Here is an 8,090-nt window from a genome sequence, read left to right on the forward strand (position 1 = left end):
CTCTTATATATAATATAGATTATATTTATATATGAAGGGGGCTCCCAAAATACCAAAATGTATTTATTAAAAAGTGTGTATTTATTCTTACATGTTTAAACTTCTGTCACCTGCAAATTATTCTCTGTTTGATGCACTACACCTATCAGGACACTTTTTCCACTGCTCAAAACAATTTTGAACATGTCCATTTGGATGCCTTTTAGTGCTTCTGCTGTTTTTGTTTCACCTCTTCCATACTGGCAAAATGTTTCTCTTTGAGGACTTTTTTCCAAGATCAGTGAATAGGGAGGGTGGGGCATGGTGGTCATGCCGGTTTTGGTTAAAAACTGATGAACACTCATCATGGTGTGGGCAGATGTGTTTGTAATCATCAATTATGAAATGGGCAAATGTGCTGAAAAAAATCTCCAAAAAACATTCACAGAAACTGAATGCAGCCTCTCACAGCAATGCTGGCTGGCACACTGATGCCAATGGGTTTCTAGAACATTTGCCTAGCAAGGGAAGCTTGGACTACAAGGGGTCGCCCTCCAAAAGATAAATCTGAATTTTTTTGTGTCCTCCCCTTGAGTAAGTATATATGTATATATAATGATATGATCTATGCTATTTTGTTTCTATAAATAAACAACTTATATTTATAAATGTATGTAGCTTTAAATATAATAATATATTTGCTGATCTGGCATAGTCAATTTTACTAACTGGCTCATTGTATAATCGGATTCTACGTTATTTCTCTGTTTCTCCTTTGTTAGTCAGCCTCCTTTGAAGCAATCATATTACTGGTATTGAATTTTATCTGCTATCGTGTTATATTTTATTGGTTGTTCTAGGAATTTCAATATGCATTTTGATTTCCAACAGTATATATATAATTAACATTGTATCACTTCATATAGCATGGTCAACCATTTCACCAGAATTCCTATCTCCAATAATCTACATTTTTACCACATATATTCTTATAAATATGCTCTATCCCCCAGCACCATGCCATTATGTTTTTTCTCAACATTTAAGTATCTTTTAAGGAAGTTCTAGAAAATACGTAGACTATTTTATACCTACCCACTCACTCAACATTTCCTGGGTTCTCATTCCTTCATTTATCTATCTGTAATCACTTCCCTTCAGCCTGAAGGAAGTCTGTTGGCATCTGTCATTGTGAAGGTCTGTTGGTGACAACTTTTTTCAGTTTTCATTTATCTGTATGCATTTTTATTTCATCTTCATTTTTAAGGATATTGTGATGGTTTGCAGACCATAGACTGACACACATCTTTTTTCCTTTAGCACCTAAGCTGGCACTGGACTGTCTTTTGACCCATTGCTTACGATAAGTACCCCGTCGTTGGTAGGATTGCTCCCCTGTAGCCAATGCATCTTTTTTCTCTAGAAGCTTTAAAGATGTACCTAGGTCTGGTGTTTTTGTTGTATCTGTTCTGATTGGGGTTTGCTAATACACCTCTATCTGTAAGTTGATGTTTTTCTCCATGTTTCTGAGAAAATTCCAGTCATTATTTCTTTAAATACTTTCCCACTGAATTTTCATTATCCTCTCTTTCTGAAATTCCAATTACCCAAATGATATCATGCCACAGGTTATTTATGATCTGCTTATATTTTTCAAGCATTTTGCTCTCTAACCTTTAGATTATGTAATTTCTATTGATCTGTGACTCAGTTCACGGACTCTTCTGCAATCTATAATCTGTTTATATAACCTGAGGAAATTTCTAATTTGTACATTATAATTTCCAGTTCTAGACTTTTTATTTGGTTCTTTTGACACTTTTTTTTCTGCTGAGATTCCCCATCAGTTCAGTCATTCCTATTCAACTTTTCCTTTGAATCTTTGAACACAGCTATAGGTGCTTCTTAAATAATTTTATTGCTGATTTCTGCATCTGAATCAGCTTTGGATATGTTTTTATTGACTTAAAAAATTTTTTTTTTTGAGTTGGAGTCTCACTCTTGTCACCCAGGCTGCAGTGCAGTGGCACACTCATGGCCACTGTAGCCTCGATCTGCTGGGCGATCATTTCGCCTCAGCCTTCCAAGTAGCTGGAACTACACACACACTCCACCACGCCCAGCTAGTTTTTGTGATTTATTGTAGACACGAGGTCTAACCTCACCAAGTTGCCCAGGCTGATATCGAATCCCCAGACTCAGGCAGTCCTCTCGCTTTGGCCTCCTAAAGTACTGGGATCACAGTATTGACTGGTTTTTAAAAGAAAACACCTTATTGTTTTAGAGCAATTTTAGACTCAGAGGAAAATTGAGAGGAAGGTATAGAGATCTCATCTATAAGCCCTGACTCACACATTACTTACCCCCCCTAGAGTGGTGCACCTATTACAATCAATGAACCCACATTGACAAGGCATTACCACCCAAAGCTCTTGGCTTCCATTAGGATTCATTCTTCATGGTGTACGTTCCATGGGTTTAGACAAATGCATAGTGATGTGTACCTACCATTACAATGTCAGAGTATTTCACTGCCTTAAAATTCATCTGTTCTCCACGTATTCATCCCTCCTCACCCCTAACCCCTGGAGCTTCCTTAATGTCTGGCCTCTTCCAGAGCATCATGTATTTGGAGCCTTTTCAGATTGGTTTCTTTCACATAGTAATATGTACTTAGGTTTCCTTCATGTCTTTTCATGGCTCTATAGCTCATTTCTTTAGTGTTGAATAATATTATCTCGATGCATCACAGCTTATTTATCTATGACCTACTGAAGTATGTCTTGATTGCTTCCAGTTTTGGCAATTATGAATAAAGCTGTTATAATCACCTGTGTGGAGGTTTACGTGCAGACATAAGTTTTCAGCCTCTCTCAGTAAATACAGAGGAGTATGATGGCTGGACCATAATGGAAGTGTATGTTCAGTTTTGAAAGGAACCACCACACTGTCTTCCAGAGTGGTTGTATCATCAGCATCTCTGCCAGCAGTGAATGAGAGTTCCTGTTCTCCACGTGTTCACCAGCAGTTGGTGTTGTCAGTGTTCTGGATGTGGGCCAATCTAATAGGTTTGTGGTGGTGCCACCTTGTTTTATTTGCATTTCTTTAATGACATATGATGGGGTGCATCTTTGCATACACTGCTTTGCCATCTTTTTGGTGAAGTGGATGTTCAGGTCTTCGGTATATTTTTCAGTTAGACTGTTTGTTTTCTTACTGTTGAGTTTCAAGAGCTCTTTGTACATATTAGATAATAGTCCTTTATCTGAAATGCTTTTCCAAACATTTTCCCCTAGCCCATGGCTTGTCTTTTCATTCCCTTTACATTGTTTTTCACAGAACAGAAGTTTTTAATATCAATGAGTATAGCTTACTAACTCTTTCATGGATAATGCCTTTGATGTCATAACTAAAAAGTCATTGCCAAACCTGAGGTGATTTAGATTTTCAGTGTTATCTTCTGGGAGTTTTATAATTTTTTGTTTTGCATTTGCTCTGTGTTTTTAGTAATTTTTGTGAAGGGTGTAAAGTCTAGATCCATTTTTTTTCATGTGGATGTCCAGCTGTTCTAGCAACATTTATTGAAAAGACTATCTCTTCTCCATTGTATTGTCTTTGGGCCATTGTCAAAAATCAGTTGACTCCATGTATATGGGTCTATTTCTCTCATTCTTCCTCTTCTGGTATCTTCATTATACACATCTGAAACCTTTTGCAGTTGTGCTATGATTCCTTATGTTTTGTTCAGTCTTTATTTTGTTTGCTTTTTAGTTTTGGTGGTTTCTATGGAGATATCTTTACGCTCAGAGATACTTTTCTCAGTTATGTCTACCTACTGATAACTCCATCAAATACATTAAAAAAAATTTTCCATGACATGAGGTTTTTTTGATTTCTGACATTTCTCTTTTTTTGTTGTTTGGTTCTTTTTTAGAATTTATATCTTTCTGTTTACATTCCCCTTCTGTCTCTGTCTCTTCAAATTGAGTTCTTGCCTTTTAGTATGCCTTGTAATTTTTTGTTATTGAGAGGTGGATATGACACACTGGGTAAAAGGCGTTATTGCTCATAAGCAGTTAGTACTGTGGGGGTCGCATGTTGGGGAGAGGAAGTGCTCCACAGTCCTATAATTAGGCATCATTCTTTCCACAGTTCTATGCCTCTGGTGTGGACTTCACAGGGGTCAGGTTCTTTCCTTGCCTCTGTTTTTTTCCCATAAAGATAATAATTTCCTTTTTTGTATGTGTAGTAATTTTTGATTGCATGTTAGTTGTTGTGAGCTATATATTGTATGGAATCTAGTTATGAATACTTACTTTGAATGCTGTTGGAGGTTTTGTTGTGACTAGTAGATAAATTGTTGACAGATCCTATGGAATTTTTCAACCTTGGTTTTCTTATTTTTTAGGACTGATATGCTCAATATTTTCTTGTCTTAGAGCATGGACATTTATCTAGAATATGAGCCTATTAATAAGGCATGTTTTTTCTAGATTTTGACCTAAGTAAATTATTACCAAAAGTAAACATTTGGACTGGCTCCGAGTGCTAGGTATAATTTATTACTTTTGTGTGTTTTAACACTGTGAGTATAATTTAAAATTGCAAACAAATTTTAAAGTTAATTTCATGTAAGATTTACACTATATAGTATGCTTTTTTTCTAAGCATGGTACATGCATATTGTGACTCCTTAATGGCTTTCAAGAGAAAATAGTTTTCTTTAAAATACCAAGATATATTTGTTTTAAGGTTAAAAGAATCCCAAGAACTCAGTGCGAACCAACCAGTAGGAAATTAATTAGTATTTAAAAATAAGTTAATATGCTTGTCCTTAAGTCTGCAGATGAAAGCAATGCAGATGACAGCAGAAAGTGCACTTGCATATGCTACCAATGTGCTGGAAGAGACACTATCTGACAATCCAACAGAACTGTCTGGCTTATGTTAAGGAGAAATCTTTATGGCTAGAGAGATCCTAAACTGAAAATAAATCCCACAGAAGGTAGTTACTCATTGGCATAGAATTCACCCTATACATTACAGCCACGTCATGAATGACAGGTTAAATCAATACTCTCTCCATCACCTGAATTCTAGAGAGATCGACACCACACCACAGTCAGCAGTCCCTTTGCTGTCAACAGAAGTTGGCGTAAGAACAAGGAGAGCTTTTTATTAAGAACACTTTTCATCATAGGAGTACAAACTCTTTGATCAAAATAACTTTTAAGAAAATCTCTTTACCTGTGCCAAGATACCAAGTGAAATTAAAAGATGATGGTTAATTGGGGAACAAACATTTTTCATTTGAGATGCAAGCCTCTAATTTATTAATAGTGCAGCTTTGAGAAAGTTGTTTAACAATTTTGAGCTTCACTTTTCTAAATGTTTAAAAAGAACAACAGTAATGCCCTTAAGACCCAGCCTACCGCCTGGAGCATAGCAGGCACTCAGTAAAAGTTTGCTGAAATACATACTGATGGAGTCATACTCAATGCTTGTCTTAGTCTTTTTGTGTTGCTATAAAGGAAGACCTGGGCATGGGCCATTTGTAAAGAAAAAAGGTTCATTTGACTCACCATTCTCAAGTCTAGGAAGTTAAAGCCAGGGCATCTGGCAAGCGCCTCAGGTTGCTTCTACTCATGGCAGAAGGGGAAGGGAAGCTGGTGTATGCAGAGACCACATGACAACAGAGGAAGTGAGAGGGAGGGAAGGTGCCAGGCTCTCTCAAACAACTAGTTCTCTCAGGAACAAATAGAGTGAGAGGGGGCATTCATCTATTCATACGAATCTGTCCTCAAGCCCCAAACACATCCCACAAAACCCCCCCCACAGTCCTATTGGGGATCAAATTTCAACCTGAGATTGAATAGGGACAAAGAAGCCACATCCACACCATAGCACAGTTGCTTCTTCTTTGCACATTCCCTCTTTCTGTGCATGGAGAAGGGCTTTGCTTTCCTGCTTCTGTCCATGAAGTGGGGTATGAGCAGAAGCAGCGTGGGCCTTTCTTGGCTTCTATCACCACCTCCAGTGTAATCCTCCAGGCCTTCCCTTTCCTGCTATCCTTGGAAGCCGTGGGCTCTGGACCATGTAGCTACAAGACAGATGCTGATGACATAGCCTGCATCAGACTATGGTGGGACTGAGCCCCTGGAGTCTTGGGTGTGTTGGTTGCCACAATGAAGCCCACTTGTTTTGCCCAACAGATCCGTCTTATAAGGAATTCTGACAATTGAAAGAGATGTACGTTTGAAAGCCATTTGGAAACTGTTCAGCACTGTTAAAAGATAAAGTGTTCAAATTGATATCAATATGTTAACTCATATCCCCATGGAAGGCACCCCCTTTGATTTGGAAAATCTAACCTCACACAACATAGATAAGGGATACCCCATGGGAAGTTTTCATTGAAAGCCCAATTAATTGTTGCTACCCAGAGACTCAGCGTCCCTCATAGTTCTTAATACTTCAAAGCACAGCAAAAAACTCATTGTGAAAGGTTATTATTTGGGTTACGATTTCATTGCAACTCCCTAGAGTAATGATAGTTTTCACAGTCTTTGCCTGGAAAACAGATTTTTGTGGGGAAAGGGGTGTGTACCATTTACAGACCTGCACTCATTCAAGAATCTTCCAAAATCCCAGCTACATAGGAGGAACGAGTCTGACAGACCTGAGGTATGGGTAACTGAAGCCAGTCACTTGCATAGTACTCAAAAATTGGTGAGAGTGCAGGTTTTGTTCTCACCACAAAGCAGAATATGAGAGAAATGCATGTGGTAATCAGCTCGATTAAGCCATTTTACAATGTATACACATTTTGAAACATCACCTTATACATGATAAATATATGCAGTTTTTATTTGTGAATTAAAGTAGTACAAGTAGTCTGAATTTGCATCCCGTTCCAACCTGGGCTTGGGTCTGTTCTATTGGTCAGCACGTTGGTTTTGTTCGGGAGCGCTGGGAGGGGTCAGCAGAGCTGTGTTTTCTGTCCTCTTCACATAGGACTGCTGTGATGTGGGCCTTTCCCTCGTGGTGACTGTGAATCCACTGTCATCAGTGCCGTGTGACGTGATTGGATGCTGGAGGAAGCTGGACTGTTGGGTGGGGTCAGCACCCTGGGATCCCACCTGCGTCCCCACAGCTCCTGTTCCAGTGCCATTAGCCTGTCACTGGGAGCCCATCTGAGACTCTGAAGTGCAAAAATTCTGGAGGTCACAGGAGTCGCCTTCAGCTTGCCCCCTTCTGCAAATGTCCCCACCCCCTGGGCACCCGTGGAGGGAGAGTAGTTGTGGGAATGCCCTGAAAAGGTCTCCCCTGGGCTGCCCTTGGAGAGACCCTGTCTCTAGCCCACTGGGCATTGCTCGTTCAGTAACATAACTGAGAAGGCACAAGACAGCCGTCTAGCCCTCTCACTCAAGGCCCCAGAAAGTCAAGGAATTCTGGGAATACCAAGTCCTGTCATCAATAGCACCAATCAGAACCACTCAACACAGATCACGTGGAGCTGGTCATGCGCTTTCCTAGCCCCAGCCTCTGAATTAGAAGTGTCGACATAGCAGTGATCGACGTCATAGACCCTGATTCTCATGTGGGTTCTGCTGCCTCCCCTTGTCTGCAGTCACTCAGTTGCTGCCTGCAACTGATCATTTACAAGCCAATTGACTGTTTAAGCCTTGACCTGCCAGGCCTTGCCCCTGTTTCACAGCACAGGCCTTCCTCCCTGCCTCAGGGCCTATGCATGCATCATTGTCACCGTCTGTCCCCCCCCCACTTGTGGCCTCTGCTTAGTTAGGGGTTTGGAAGAGGACCTCATGGAAGGTTTATTCATTCCTTTCCCTACCATCCCCTGCAGGACCAGGCAACACTCTCCTGCACAGCACTCATTGCAGAATCCACACGAGTGTTGCTTGCCTGTTAGATTGTGAACTCCATGGGGCCAGGGCTAGTCTGCCTCACCTGTCACTCCAGTACCCAGAGAGTCACAACCTGTAGGTTTAATAAGCTCACAAGCCCAGCTCCACTTCTGAGGGCAGAGTCCTTGCCAGGGCCCGTGACAGTCACTCAAGGCCACCCTCTGTGGAGAGTGACAGGTACAGACT

The sequence above is a fragment of the Carlito syrichta genome, unplaced genomic scaffold, assembly GCF_000164805.1.
Source record: "Carlito syrichta isolate Samal-C Ts95f unplaced genomic scaffold, Tarsius_syrichta-2.0.1 Scaffold116466, whole genome shotgun sequence".
NCBI lineage: Eukaryota > Metazoa > Chordata > Mammalia > Primates > Tarsiidae > Carlito > Carlito syrichta.